The following is a 16,109-nucleotide window of genomic DNA, read 5'->3' on the forward strand; positions in this document are numbered from 1 at the left end:
ATATTATTGACAGGGGTAGTGAGCATTCCTTTCTGTTTAGCATTATAGACCACATTGACACAACAACTGCAGGGGGAAATTGGAAATGTCACTTATCTCTCCTAGAAAGCAAATGGCAAATGATATGTGATGCAACAACTAAACCCGGCCTAAATGACCACATAAGTATCAAACCCTTTCTTATTTTTGACAGTTAATGTAGTTGTTTATGTTGTTCCCTCATTACAACATATGCATCACTCTTTTTCAATTATTATTTTTTAATAACTAGTTTTTCTATAACTAGTTTTTAATAATTATTTTCAATAACTATTATTTTTATAACTATTTTTTATGCAATAATTTTATATGTATAATTCATTATGCATTATATCTTATCCAAAATTTGTTATCCAAAATTTGTTAAGCTTTGTAGATTAGGAAGATTTTTTGTAAAAGTGTACTATGGCTTATTATTTGTACCATTGCATTGTTCCCATAGAATTTTCAATGGCATATGCACACATCACTTTTGAAGGGAGGTTGTATGTCACCAACCCTGGCATTTCAGTCATTTTGATTACTCTTCAGTACATCAATTATTTATATTTATATTTTACATGTTATATCCACTTGACATTAGAAATTCAGGATACATCTGAACATTATAGATATTATATACTTATGTACACATGTATGTATATATATTTTCTTTCTAATATATTACAAATTTACACACATATATATTTCTATACACATTATACATACTTGCTATATAATTTCACCGCATATTATTACAAGTTTTTAAGTTCATTACTAGTTTTTTAGGGATTATATATATATGCATTACAGTATGATGTGTTGTATTTTGTTATTATGTTGTTATTATTTCGTTATGGTTTAAACAAACTATTTTATGTATTCATTTAATTGTTTTGGGCATAAACCCTGCAAGGATGTGCAATTGGAGTGAATTTTCAATTTTTCAATTAATCAATTCACTAAATTTTGGCGCCTAATTAGATATTTAAGAGCTCTTTTTGGGAGCTTCTTGGTTCTGATGAAATCTGCTTTTGCAGATGAAAGCGCTCAACCTTGTGTGTTTTGTATTCTGTTTGCAGTACTTAGTATAGTACTGTGCTTGTGGAGTGGATCACGTAATAAAGCTGTTGGAAACATCGTCTTGGTACTGTGCTTTTCTTCGTGTACCAAGCCATTTCGTGGAGTTATAAATGCCAAAAAATGTATAGTCATCCCCTTTGGGAAAAACAAAGTACCCACAAATTATCACATAGACAGCAACCCACTGAGTACTGAAAAAGTAATCAGAGACCTAGGGACCCAAGTCGACAGCGACCTCTCATTTGATACCCACGTTGCCAAAGTGGTTAGAAAAACATTCTACCTTGCACACCTCATCATGAAGGGATTCACATCCAGATCCAAGGATGTCATTGTACCCCTATATTCCTCCCTCATCAGACCCATGATTGAGTACAATGCCCCATTTGGTATGTACCTCACCCGGCATTTGCAACAGCTGGAGAGACCACAAAAGTACCTCACCAAGAGGATCAAGGGTCTCCAACATATGTCTTATTCTGCCAGACTAAAGAAACTTCAGCTCTATTCAGTATCATACCGCCTGCTCAGAGGTGATCTCTGCCTGACGTACAAGGCCATGTCCAATCAGGATCTGATGGACATGCTCCACCTCAAAAAATCCAAGTCCATCAGGACCACGAGAGCTAAAGACTTAAACCTCGACACAAGTATGAATAGGACATGCTGGAGGGATGGATTCATAACCCAGAGGCTTCCCATGCTTTGGAACAAGATCCCAGTTCGTATTAGGCAGAGCCCCTCACTGACTCTCTTCAAGAGAAATCTTGATGAGTGGATGGGAGATCATAGGTTTACCCCAGGGGTCACATCTGTGTCACTGCTAGACAGGGGCACAGTAAACTAATTCTATTATATAAGGGGACCTTCATTGTGTCACTACTAGACACAGTATTCTAAATTTATTCTGTACATTTTTGTACCATTTCATGGGGTGGCAAATGCCACATCACTATGGCTAGGCTTACAAATGCCCCAGGGCAGATAGCCTAGTACTATACTATGAAACTATAAACTATAAGTGTCTTTTTTGCCTTGGTGCTGCTCATGACCATACGTCTTGTTCAATTTGTCAGGCGTTTGTCCCCAAAACTCTTCGTAGTAGGCTTTCTTCCTTTTCCTTGTACCTTGAAAACCAGCAACTTAAGCTTCTTGCTGCGGGTACTATGGATGGAACTTCCTGCCCTGAGGGTCAGCATCTGGGACGAAGAAGGTGCATAAGGTAAGGCCGGAATCTTCCACTGTCCAGCCTCTGCAGGGTATTTCTCCTGAGGTTATTATGCACCCATAGGCTAACCCGGTTGTTTTGTCAGATTCTTCTACTGCGTCTGGGTTGAGAACGGTGAGGATTTGGCAGGCAGCACATCTGATGAGGCTTTAAAGGCAACCGTTTTGGGCATTCAGAGGGAACCACAGTTGACTGTTTCTGTGGGGTATAATGGGGTTCCACAGTTTCTCTTTCAGGAAGAGTTTCCTAATGCAGTTGGGGAATGCTGTCCTAAGTCTGGGCCTTCTCAGGTTTCCAGGACAGCTGCCCCTTTGAAGAAGAAACAGAAAACTAACCATGTCTCTTCTGCTCCTAGGGATCCACAAAGTGAGAGGCAGGCTTTTACTTGGGGGTTATTTAATGCTTTACTGTCATTGCAGCCTCCTCAAGGGGTTTCAGTTCCTGCTCCTCCTTGGGCCACCTCTTCCCTAAAAGGCCCATAGAATTCCAGTCTACTCAGGTGGATTCTGATGACGACTCCCTTGCTTATTCTGCCCAGATTCCTTCTCCTTTAGACTATGGGTCTGAGGAGGAGGATTCTCATGCTCTTGATAACCCCTCTGAGGAAATTTCCTTTGGGGACATGATCTATAGGATGATGGACTGTTTTAAGTGGGATTGTGCCCAGGTTTCGGATATCCATAAGAGATGCAATGAGTTACGCTAAATGAAATCTCCTAAATCTTTGGCCATTCCTCCTGTCTTGCCTGCTTTATTGGATGTTTTTTCCACTGCCTCTAAAACACCGTATTCAGTACCCCTGCTCCCAAGATGTCTGATAGGTTTTACAGGGTGCCTGAGAATTGTTCCTTTTTGTTTAAATGTCCTGCTGCTGACCCCTCTGTGGTGTCTGTAGCCTCTGATAAGCCATCTCAATTGCTTCCTTCATCCAAGTTATAGCCTTCTGACAAGGACAGTAGGACCGTGGATAGGCTGGGTAAGAAAGTTTATACTTCCTCTACCCTGACTTTTAGGGCTATTAATTATCAGGCCCATATTTCTAGGTATGTCTTGGCTCTTCTTTCTCAGGCTTGTTAGGTTCTTTCTGATCTTCCATGCTCTGAGGGTAAATCTTCTGCTCTTTCCTTGCTTGGGACATCCTCTCAGGTAGTTTGTCATTCTATCAAGTGAAGTTATGATGCTGCAGATGCCTCTTCAAGGGCTTCTGCTTCTGGTTCAGTTCTGAGGAGATATTCCTGACTTCGGCTTCAACCTTTGCCTGATGATATTAAGGCTAAGTTGCTGGATGCTCCTCTGGATAATACTCTTTTGTTTGGTGAAGTGGCTGCTGGTTTATTTAAGTCTCATCAGGACAAGGGGAAGGCTTTACAGGAGCTTAAGCATGTCTTTGTTTCTCCTGTGCCTAAATTTCAGGGGGAACTACCCTTCTAAGCCAGCCTTTACTCGTAGGTAGTCTCGGCCTCCTTCCAAAGGTAAAAAGGGTAGTAAACGGAATCCTCCTGCTAAAGCCACTCAGACTGCAGGGATTCTTAAGCCTTCCTTTCCTGACAAACCAGGTACTGTCTGACTATCCACCCATTCACAGCCACATTCCTCTGTCTCTTCGCCTTTTTCTTTCTCTTCCTGTTTGGCTCTGGATCACCCAAGATTCTTGGGTTTTGTCAATCATTCGTCAGGGGTACTTCATGGTCTGGATTTCCCATCCTCCTTTTATGGGCATTCCCCAGCCTCCTCAGGAACAGCTTCCTTTTTTTTTCAGAGGTTCTTTGGGACCTCTTGTCTCAGGGTATTATTTAAGAAGTGCATGTGTCCCAAAGAGGAAAAGGGTTTTATTCCAGAATGTTTCTAGTGCCCAAAAAAGAAGGTACTTGGAGAACTATTCTAGACCTCTCCCATCTGAACACCTTTCTGATGGGCCTTCCTTTTGGATGTTGTCCCTTCAGTCCCTTTTTCCTCTCTTGCTCCTTCAGGCCTTTCTGGTGTCTCTGGACCTCAAGGATGCTTATCTCCATATTCCGATGCATCTTCTTTTCAGGAGATTTTTGAGTTTCTCTGTTGCTTCTTGGCAATTTCAGTTCTGTGCTTTGCCCTTTAGCTTTTCTACTGCCCCAAGGGTGTTCACCAAATGCCTCACTCCTGTGATTGCCTTTTGCAGGCTTCAAGGGATCAAAATCTTTCCTTATTTGGACAACCTGTTGATTCAGGTGTCTTCTCCAGAGGTCCGTTTGCAAGATCTTTATTTTACCATTTCTCTTCTTCAGAGTCTGGGGTTCACAATAAACTTCAACAAGTCTTCCCTGACTCCTTCTTAAGATCATGTCTTTCTGGTTTGCAGGCTTCAAACGGTACCAATGCTGGCATCCCTGCCTCCTCCAAAGGCATTAACTCTCATTTCTTTCTTTCAAATTCTTCTTTTCCTGGCCCCCATTCCAGCCAGGGAGTTTCTGAGAGCTCTGAGGTTCATGGCTTCCACCATTCTGATGCTTCCTCTTGCCAGGCTCCACATGAGGAAGTTCCAGTGGTTTCTAAAGTTGGTGTGGCTTCAGCATGCACATCCTCTAGACTTTCCTGTTCCTCTTCTCCCATGTCTCAAGGTCGAACTTCTGTGGTGGATTCAGCACTTGTCTCTGACTCTAGGGGTCCCGTTTCAGCCTCCAATTCCCTCTCAGGATCTGTTCACAGACACTTCAGATGTGGGATGGGGAGCAATGTTTGGCTCCCTGAAGGTTCAGGGAGTGTGGTCGCCTCATCAGTGGAAGGAGCACATCAACATCAAAGAGATGAGGGCTATTTTCCTGCTCTTCAGGCCTTTCATCCTCTCTTCTCTGCAGGGCCTCTCAAGGTTTTCACAGACAATACCACAGTCATGTGTTATATCAACTAACGGGGGGTACGAGATCCTACTGCCTTTGCCGGCTGGCACTTTTGGTATGGGATCTGGTTATCCAATATCATGTGACTCTTCAAGCAGTTTACAATCCTTCAGATTGGAACATTGTGGCAGACAGTCTGAGCAGGTCCTTCACTCAATCCCATGAATGGATGCTTCACAGGGATGTGTTTTTGGACATTGTTCACCAGTGGTTTACTCCTCAAGTAAATCTCTTTGCCTCCCCTTTGAACAAACAACTTCCTCTGTTTTGTGCCAGAGTCCCAGGTCCTCTGGTCTGGAAGGTGGATGCCCTCTCATTTTCTTGGAAGGGGATGTTTCTTTATGCATTCCCTCCCATTCCTCTCATTTCGAGTCCTGTTCAAGATTCAGCAGGATGCTCCCAAAATCTTGTAGGTGACTCCCTTTTGGCCGCAACAGCACTGGTTCCCACTACTTCTGCATTTTGCCAGGGGCAATCATCAAAATTTACCTCACAGGGTGGATCTCCTCAGACAAGATGAGGGGTCTCATCCCTCCCCACCTGCTCACTCTTCTACTGACACTGTCGGTGATAGGGTTTTGATTCCTCATGGACACCTTTTTTCTGAGGACATGCTGCAGGTCCAGCAGGAGGCCAGGAAACCTACTACTAGGAAATCCTACTTATCTAAATGGAAGAGGTTTTCTATTTGGTGTCTTTCTTGTGACCTGGACCCATTTTCTGTGGATGTTCCTTTGGTTCTTTCTTATTTGTGTGAATTACTTAATGCTGGTTTGGCCTATTCTTCTATTAAGGCCCACATATCAGCTCTTTCTGCTTGTCGGCCTTTAACTCCCCTGTTAGCTTCTAGATTTGAGGCTAAGGAGTTTCTTAAAGGCATCCTTAATATTAGACCTCCCAGGAAGCCTGTTACTCCTCTCTAGGATCTTAATTTTGTTCTGAAAAAATTGACTCAGGGTCCTTTTGGGCCTGCTGTTTCAGCTTCCTTGCAACATTGTTCTTGGAAGACAGATGTTCTTTGTGTTTCACTGTTGCAGTCATTACATTTGGGTAATCTGCTGGAAGGTTGCCCTCAGTCAGCCTGAATATCGAAGTCTTGGGTCCTGCATCGGTTGCGGTCTCCTCTTCCATGTCGTCAGGTCGTCAGGGATATAAAACATGCAGCTGACGTCTTTCTTGCCGTGCGGTGCCCGAAGCAGAAGCAGTTCGCAAGTGCCGGTCAGCCGACTCTTGAAATTTTCACATTCGAGTTTCAGAACCGAAGTCTTCAATTAAAGCTAAGTACCCCATTGGGGAAACTTTTTCTTGCTCCTTACTGGTCAGTAAAAGTTAATAATTGCATTACTTGTGGGAAGCAAATACCTCATAAGGATTTTCATTTGTACTGCATTCTTGCTTCAAAATATTTTGGATCCAGATTTAATTACCCTGAAATGTCGTCGGATAGCAATCTGACTACCGGAGTGCACAAAAAAATGCAAAGAAAAAGACAGAGACAGACTGTCAAGGTCCAACACCGACGACAAAGCTTCTCCTAAGCCAGTCGCTGGTTCACCGGTACTCAGTGAGGTGCTTTTGCAGCCCCTGATACCCGCTACTTTTGAGTCGCAGGCCTCTATCGAGACCCATGTGGAGTCCAGTATGCCACGAGATTTGTCTCTCCCTCAGATGGGTCTGGAGCCACTGAGCAGGCACCGGCTTCTGAGGGTGTTTTCAGGCCTCAGCATTTCTATATAAAACCGATGCCAGCTTCAAAAACAAAAACAACTTCTAAGGCTAAAAAACTGATGCATGAGCCACGTGCTTAGGCCCCTATGCCTAAAAAACAGATGATCAAAATGGCTGAGGACTTAATTACCTTGATCAAGGGTTCCCAATCCCCCCCCCCCCCTGCTAAGAGGCCTAGGCAAGACACTAATTATGAATCTTCAGATCAGGTTTCTAGTTCTTCTGATTCCTCTTCTGATCAGGAATTTTCTATACCACCCTATGAGGATTCAGATGCAGAAGAATCCATTCCATCTGCATCTCCTCCTGAGAATTATTCTTTTGGAGAAACCTTGCATACTTTAAGGGGACATTTTCATTGGGAGAGTCAGGATTTCTCTGAATCAAAAAAGAGGCTTAGGGATTTCCTTCTTCTTCCTCAACATAGGCCTTTGGCTATACCTCCTGTATTAGACATTGTTGATGATGTGTTTTCGGAATCAAGCATGACACCTGATTCCCTACCTCTGGCTCCTAGTAAGCCAGACAGATATTACAGGGTCCCTGACTCCCACAAACTTTTATTCAAAAATCTTGCTGCTGACCCTGAAACAATCTCACAGGGTTCCAAAGGTGTAAAGGCCTCTACAGCCAAAAATCCTACCCCCTCTGATAGAGATTCCAGGGCGCTGGATAGATGGGGAAAGAAGGTTTATACATCTGCAACCTTGGCAATTAGGGCCTTAAACTGCCAGTTTCATATGCTTAAATATCAACAGCATGTTATGGGCTTATTGAAACAGAAAATTATGTTGATTTCTGATTGTGTGGAAAATAAAGAATTACAGGAATTATTGCATGCAGCAGAGCAGGTTGGAAAGCATTCTTTGCAATGTGGTTTTGATTCCTTGGAGGCCTCTTGCAGGGCCGCAGTTACTGGATCTGTGATTAGAAGGCATGCCTGGCTCAAGGAGCAAAATCTGCCTGATCATGTTAAAGCTAAATTGTTGGATGCACCTTTATAGAATTATACTTTGTTTGGTAATAAGGCAGAAGAGGTTTTAAAGAAAATGGCAGACAAAGCTAAATCTATGCAAACTGTAAAAGATTTCTTACAAGTGCAGCCACCCAGATTCAGTAGGCACTGGCCTACTAAAAATTGGTCCTTTCATGTGTCCAACAGAGTCTCACAAAGCAAATCCAGGTGCTCAAAAGGCTCTAGATACCAATCACAGGGTTCTTACAGGTCAAAGCAGTGGGGTGCCTCTACCTCCAAATCTGGAGAAAACAAAGCACAACCCTACAGTAAGCAGTCTCAATGACTTCCCTCTACCATCACCAAGCACTTATCTTTTGGCAGCCCCCTTGGGGGGAAAATTAGCACTTCATGCTCAAAATTGGCAGTTAATTACCCAGGACAAGTGGGTATTAAACATAGTATCCCAGGGGTACAGATTTCATTTCCATACTTTGCCAATTCCAAACGGTTGGCAAGATCTGCCACAAAATCAATAGGCAGAGGCTCAGAAACAAGTTGCGTCCCTCATGGATATGGGAGCTATTCAACCAGTACCAGAACAGGAAAAAGGACAAGGGTTTTATTCAATACTGTTCCTGGTACCCAGAAAAGACAATGCCTGGCGTCCAATACTGGACTTATAGATTTTGAACACGTTCTTGGACATCCCACAATTCAAAATGCTGACTTTACAACAGCTTCTGCCCATGCTGGGCAAGAACGCTTGGTTAGTGACGGTAGACTTAAAGGAGGCATACTTGCATATCCCAATAAGGGAATCGTGCAGAAGATACCTCCACTTCAAGGCAGGTTTTATGCATTACCAATTCTCTGCACTGCCCTTTGGCTTATCTACTGCACCCAGGGTCTTTACAAAGTGCCTGGCACCAGTAATTACATTTTGCAGACAAAGAAGCATACAAATCTATCCTTACTTGGATGACTGTCTCATTCAAATGGAAAACAAGGACATTCTTCTTCAACATCTGGCATTTGTAAAAAGGCTTCTAACATGCCTAGGCTACACAATAAATGAAAAGAATTCACAACTGGTACCCTCTCAAAAAATTACATTCCTGGGTGCAAGCTTGAATACAGCTGCCCAGATGGCCTACCTTATGCCAGACAAACAAAGGTAACTGACAATATACTTCAAACAGATGGCAACAAAAACCCAGTTATCTGCAAGACAAATTATGCAGGCTTTGGGGTTCGTGGCATCCTGCATTCTACTAATTCCATATGCAAGACTGCATATGAGTAAACTATAATGGTATCTCAAAAGTTTATGGAGTCAACACTGTCACAGTCTGGAAACAATGATTCCTCTCATTCCCTGCATACAACAGGAGTTTCTTTGGTGGGCAGAGACATGTCACCAGAACAAGGGACGGTCTTTCACTCTACCCCCTGCCACCCAAACCCTAACTACAGATGCATCAGACTATGCTTGGGGCCTCACCTGACGGAAAGATGCATTCAGGGCATATGGAGCCCAAAACAAATGCATCTGCATACCAACCAGAAAGAGATGCTAGCTGTTCAGAATGCCCTGAGAGCCTTCAAGGACTTACTTCATCCAGGACAACTACTGATAAAGATGGACAACACCACAGTTATGTGGTACATAAACAAGCAGGGGGGTACACATTCCTACCCCCTTTGCAGACTAGCCATGGCATTGGGGGACACAGCCTTGACTTACAAAGTACATCTTCAAGCTCAATTCCTGCCAGGAAAACAAAATACTCTGGCAGATGACCTAAGCAGAAATCTTATGGACCCTCACGAGTGGATACACTCGAACATCTGCATTTATGGTAAGTGTACACAATTGTACTTTCTTTTGTTAGCTCTTACTTCTGCCAGACAGGTGTCTGAGTCGCAGATGGCTTGTCCACCTTTTTTTGATATTTCATGAGGACAGGGTGTACTTGTGTACTAATCCTTCTTTTATGCCCAAGGTGGTTAGTGAGTTGTCACTTAATCAGTCTATTAATTTGCCTACCTTTTTTCCCTCTCTGCAATCTGACAGTGAGAGGGTGCTACATACCTTAGATGTACACAGACAGCTCAGATTTTATTTGGATAAAACTAAAGCTTTCAGGAAGTCTGACCAGTTATTTGTTTCATTTCATCCTAGGTCTTTAGGTTTGGCTGTTTCCAAGCAAACTATTTCCACTTGGATTTCAAAGGCTATTTACTTTTGTTACACTTTTCATGGCAAGAGCCTTCCTTTTTCTGTAAAGGCTCATTCCAGTACAGCTGTGGCTTCATCTGGTGCTTTTTTCAAAGGCTTAGACACTAATTCTATTCTTGAAGCTGCTACCCGGACTTCTGTGCATACCTTTACCAAACATTGCCAGTTGGATGGTATCTCCAGAGCTGGTTTTGCTGCTGCCATTCTTCATGGCTTCTTGGAGGGTTCTGCTGCTTCCTCCTCCCAGGTTTCTTCTTGAGCTTTTGCACTCTCTTAGTAAGGAATACTGCAGTGGTGAATGTAAGGACATAGTACAGTTGTGTAAAATCTTGCCATAATGGTAGATATCCTTGCCTTCACTGCTGCAGTATTCATTCTCTCCCTCCATCCCTCTGGTCTTTTTCCCTTTCTGGCTATGCAGATTCTCCTTAGTTTTCTTTGGACTGCTGTTCCTACTAGGGCAATCTGTTCTGAAGATGGTACGCTTGAATGTCACCTTAAAGGCTTTATGCCCTACCTTACACAAGGAGTAAGCAGGTGACATTCAGTGTACCTAAAAGCAATGGAAATATTTTGTAAACTGGCCAGAAAGAGGGCTTCATGGCAGGGAATCCCATTAGTAAGGAATACTGCAGCGGTGAAGGCAAGGACATCTACCGTTATGGTAAGATTGTACACAACAGTATTTTATTCATCCAGCTAATTGTGGCTCACAGGCTATTACACTGTCCTTCCTAAACAGGAACCGGTGGTAACCCTGCTAACATATTAAAATGTGAAGTCCACTTATGGAGTTTTCTGCAAATACTACAGGTTGTTTTGACTCTTATGTTCTTCTGACATTTCTTGGTAACATGGCTTGCTGTTCATTGTCTGCACCTTGTGACAGACTGGCTCCATGTTACGAAAGTTGTATTCAAACTTTACTTCTTGGTAACAGCAATAGAAGTGCATTTGTTAATTGTAACCATTAGATGTCGCTACTCTCACAGTCCTAGTTGATGATTCATTCGTCTCTGTGAGGTTACTTGAGTAAGGGAGTCTTAACAATCATTGTTTAGTAGATAGTTTTTTATACACATTTACATGGACAGACTTCACACAGAATGTGTGACACATTCAAAGGCTTTACAAACTTATCCTGGCTGCACGACATAATCATCACTTCTACTGATGATCTGTGGCAAGTTGCCAACTCACGGTGAAGTGCTACTGCCAGAATGTGGAGAAACGTGACAGGTAGGGATCTGTCGCAAACATAATTTGTGAGACATACAAAAACATTAACATGTGTTATATCTCATGAAGTCCGAGTAGTTTGGAAAATTGAGCCGGATAGTATTTTTTAGGTTAATGCGCAAGTCTGCTTTTGTGACTTCAGCCATTCAGGTGCCGTACCTGCTTTACATAACTAAAAGGGAAAACAAATGAATTCGCTGTGACTGCAGAGATACTGTAGATTTTATCCTGAATAGTTTGGCGCTAAACACTTCAGTAATCTTTGACATTTAACAGTATTCCAGAAGCTGTTTAATAAAAAAAGGTGTTTTCTTCTTCTTTTGCACTGGGTTTTAATTAGCCTGTTTTCTGAAAGCAGGTGTGTGGTGAAGCGAACAGCAAACTGAAGTTCATGGAGTCGGACACTTTTTGTTCTCTGCATTGCACGTCAGTAGTCAATAACTGAACTCGGCGTAGACAATGTGGGGGGTGTTATTTTTAATTATTATATGATTGGGGTTAGTATATGCGGGACTTGGGGTTATGGTATATGAGTTTGTAAGAGTCACAAACATTTATCAGGTATTTTGACAGATAGCTACAGTAGGCAGCCGCATACCATCGATGTTTACCAAATAAATTTTGTTTCACTTCTGTCGTTTGACTTTTCATCTTGCTATTCTACTTGTATATCGTAAATGTCTGAACCGAACCAAACCAAGGACATCCATTGTGGGAAGAGATGAAACTGCAGGAGCTGGAAAACACCCGAGTCTTATCCACGCCTCTCAGTTGTCCCCGTTTTTTCTTGGGTGGGGGCGTTACAGGTTTTGGCTCAACGTTTTGTTCTGTCCCCAAAACCTCTAGTAAGAAATATGGACAAAGCCACAATTAATGGGTGGGGGCAAAGGGGCAGTTTTTAAATATTGCTATTACAAACTTAGAAAGTTGGTAGAATAACTGGTTTTGCATTAGCATTAATTTTCTGAAAGATATGAAGCCTGAAAATTACATTTCTGTTATTATTTTCTGACTTCAGTCCCCAACGATTTGCCAAAAAACTACAATTTTATGAGAAATTGATCAAAAATACAAGTAAAAAATCTGGACATTCTGTAAAAATCTGGACAGTTGAGAGCTGTGCCCCCAAATCTCTTATACAACTGGTATTTTTTTACAGAAAAGATGCTGGATTATGTTTGACCACTAATAAAATCAGTGCCTCCTATTAATTAGTATTTTCCCAAGTTGTAGAACAGAAGTAATGAATGCCAAGTACAATCCAAGTACAAGGTAATGATCAGTTAAAGAAAGAAAACTTTGTGTGAGAGGGGAGGTTTTTTAGCCTCTCCCCAGACCTCTTTATCTTGCTTTGCTTATCCTTCCAGCTGTTGCCAAGATCTGCCTGGACTATAGAGGGATGGAAACCTGAGAGGCAGGAAAAAGATATATTATACCATGACCCCCCCCCAAAACGTGCACGCTGATTGGCCAGCGTGCCCGTTGTAAATCGAGTTATACTAATGGAAAAAGGTCCGGTTGCCCGGACTTTTTTCCATTAGTATAACTCGTTTTTTTAAAACACTGTCTCGCTATGTTAAATGGGTTTAACATAGCGAGACAGTTTAAAAAACAGCGGAGATGTCCGTTGCTTATTTTAAAGCTGTCTCGCTATGTTAAACCCATTTAACATGTAAAACAACGGAGAAAGCAAGATCTCCGTTGCTTTTTAATCTCGCTATGTTAAATGAGTTTAACATAGCGAGACAGTTAAAAAAACAGCGGAGATGTCCGTTGCTTATTTTAAACTGTCTCGCTATGTTAAACTCATTTAACATAGCGAGAATAAAAAACGGAGATCTTGCTTTCTCCGTTTTGCCCACAACTCTGATGTACTGCGCAGGTACATCAGAACTGCCGCGGATGCCAGACATCTGCGGAAGGGCAGTAAACAGGCATTATACTGTGCCATTATTTAAGAAAAGTAATAGTTTCTTTTCTTAAATAATGTCATGGTATAATAGCAATAACCCACTTCTGGGTGTGGGTAATGCTAAATTTACCCACGGTTGGCTTTGTTTGGTCCCTCAGGCTTCGCCCTCGGGACCAAACCACGCCAACCATGGGTAAATTTAGCATTACCCACACCCAGGCGTGGGTTATTGCTATATTGTTTCATTTTCTGATACCTTATCTGTTGTGTCCGGTTCACATAGAAGCTAGAGCTTGTCTTTTAAATCAGCTGGAGTAAGGCAGAAGGCCAGTGCTAGATAATATGGCAGATACAGTACATACCCCCACTCGGGTGCATACACATCTACAGTCAGTCTAGAGGGTAGCCAGTTCACATATTAGTGTGACTTTTGTGAGGGAGGAAGTCAGACATCCCAGTAAAAACTCAAATGTACTCGGCAATGACATGCAGACTATATGGAAAGCACGCTGACTTGGAATGGAACCAAACACTGGGAGGCAGCAGCCGTATGGTTGCACCATTTTATTTCATAACAAATCACAATAATGGTGCTAGCTCCATTGGTAAAGAAGGATAAAGCCCTGACTTTGGCCTAAACAGCCCAGGTTTGAGTAGTGAACCTATGCACTGGAGGTGGTGGTGTGAGAGGGAGAGGAGACATGGCAGTTTTTGACATGTCCTCCCCAGGGAGAAGGGCCATAGCTGGTCCCTCTTTTTGGACTGGATGACCACACTGACATGGTGTGAATGTCCAGAGTGCTACAATAACACAGTAAAAGTCATGGCAGCAGCAGTGGGTGAGGTTGATAGGTAAGGTCCTTGAGGGTTCACCATTACACCTGACTCTTGTTTCTTTGGAGAAAGAAATGGGCTTATTGGTTCTTTCGCCATTCAGAAAACAAGTGGGCTTAAATTCTGCCACCATGGGCTGGGATGAGTGAGTGTCACCATCGTCTTGAGATAAATGGTCTGTCACTTTGCAGTAGAATAAATGAGTTGACAGCATGGAAGTAGGGTTGCCAACTTTTCATGTCGAAAATTCTGGACATGTACGTGAAAACAACAAAGGCATGTAATTTTGGTACTCAAAATACAAAATTTTGCTTAATAATGTTTGGAATCATTAGTCCCTCTCTCGCATTATCTCTATTAACTGCAACTTACATTTCTTACTTTTTTCTGGCTGTAAACTGTAAGATTTTGTATTTACATAGCCATGGAACAATAAAACATACCCATGGGTATGTTTCTTTCCTGCAAAATCTCACGTTTCTACAAAAAATGTCCAACCTTGGGCATTTGAAAAGGTGGCAAGTGGCAGCCCTCTGCTTCCCATTACATTGGACATGTCATATGATCTTTCTTTATGATTAGTTGAGCTGAAAGTACTTAATACTTTATTCTGCTTAATACTGAAAATGTATTGTCTGCTGTCGGCTGACACTGCCTGTCAAGAACTTGATGATGCTTGAATTATCTTGCTTGCTGTAGGATGGGGTTAATAATTGCAGATAATCTTCATGAAGATGTACAGACAGACTAAACAAAGCTAATTGACAAAATAAATAACTAATAAATGTATTTGAAAAGGATCCCTGGAAAACATAGGCTGGGGTGGACACAATAGAAGGAGCCTGAATTAAAATTGGCATATTTACAATTACCCAAAAAAGTGGACAATGTGAGGAGACAGTAAAATTGAAAATAAATATTATATAGAAAAATAAACCATTTTGCTCAATTCACTAATGCTGAAAAGGATTAAATGATGCAAAATTATGGGAAAAAAGATGATGAGTCAGTGAGCTGATGTTAGGTGACTTCAACCAAATATGTGATTGTGAAGGTCTGAAGGAGGCCTAGGTGCTAAAGACTCACAGGGTTTTTACTTCAATTAAATGTACACTTTTTATTCATACATGACAGCAAACTTCTCCATTCATAGGCTCCTAGCCAAAGAGAATAATTATCCTGATGCTTAAACTGTAAGTAGTTCACAGAATTCTGTCTCACTCTTACACACACAAAACATGAACATGCATATACACAGCTGCACAGTGACACATACATATGTAATATGAAACTTTATTTTAATTGCTAGTGCACTGCTAGACGCACCATTTTTGTTGCATGCATATTATAGCAAAGTTAACACAGTGTTAAGGAAGGGCACACAAAATATTGGTTTATAATATTTTTTCACACACAGTTTAGCAAGGGGAAACAAAACGCTCAGTTGCAGTTCAACATAGTTAAAACAGAGGAAAACAAATTTAGGACGGAGGAGAGGACACTTGTTTTATCTTCTCTTACACAAAAATTAGAAAACGCAAAGCACTTCCTTCGCAGAAATGGATAAGCAAATTTAAATCAATAGACCTTAGCCTTAGCACTGGCACTACTACTGGCTGAATTTGCTAGTCAATTAATATGTCTAAAGTATAGAAAAGTTCCCATGTTTCCATGCAGAATCAGATGCAGTCTAAACACACTCTGTGACATAGTTCCTATAGCAGTCTGCAGTTAGGATATGCAATACATAATCAGCTTTTATTATACATTTTTGGGGTCTTTTGAAAATTTGCAGATAAACAACTCTGTACCCTTTAGCCACCCTCTGAAGGCAGGATCAACAGTTCTTCCGGTACAGTTTAGCTAATCTGCTTAAAAATTAAGGAAATTTGCTGAAGTATATATAATCCAGAAAGCAAATCTTCATAGTTTTTTCTTCTCCTATCAGCAGTTTAGCAAACACAGCTTTCCTTTTATTAATTTTGCATTTTACAATA

The 16,109-nt window shown here is 41.6% G+C and overlaps 1 protein-coding gene across 1 annotated transcript in view; it reads left to right on the forward strand.

The window, feature by feature from the left end:
* The first annotated feature begins 11,209 nt into the window (after positions 1-11,209).
* The window catches only part of ANKRD6 (ankyrin repeat domain 6), a 1,808,044-nt gene continuing 1,803,144 nt past the window's right edge, over positions 11,210-16,109 (forward strand). The window contains exon 1 of the mRNA XM_044067116.1: positions 11,210-11,366. The gene's annotated coding sequence lies outside the window, so the exon portion shown is untranslated. The remainder of the gene's footprint in view (positions 11,367-16,109) is intronic.

The sequence above is a fragment of the Protopterus annectens genome, chromosome 1.part0 (assembly GCF_019279795.1).
Source record: "Protopterus annectens isolate FY-2018-M chromosome 1.part0, PAN1.0, whole genome shotgun sequence".
Taxonomy (NCBI): domain Eukaryota; kingdom Metazoa; phylum Chordata; order Ceratodontiformes; family Protopteridae; genus Protopterus; species Protopterus annectens.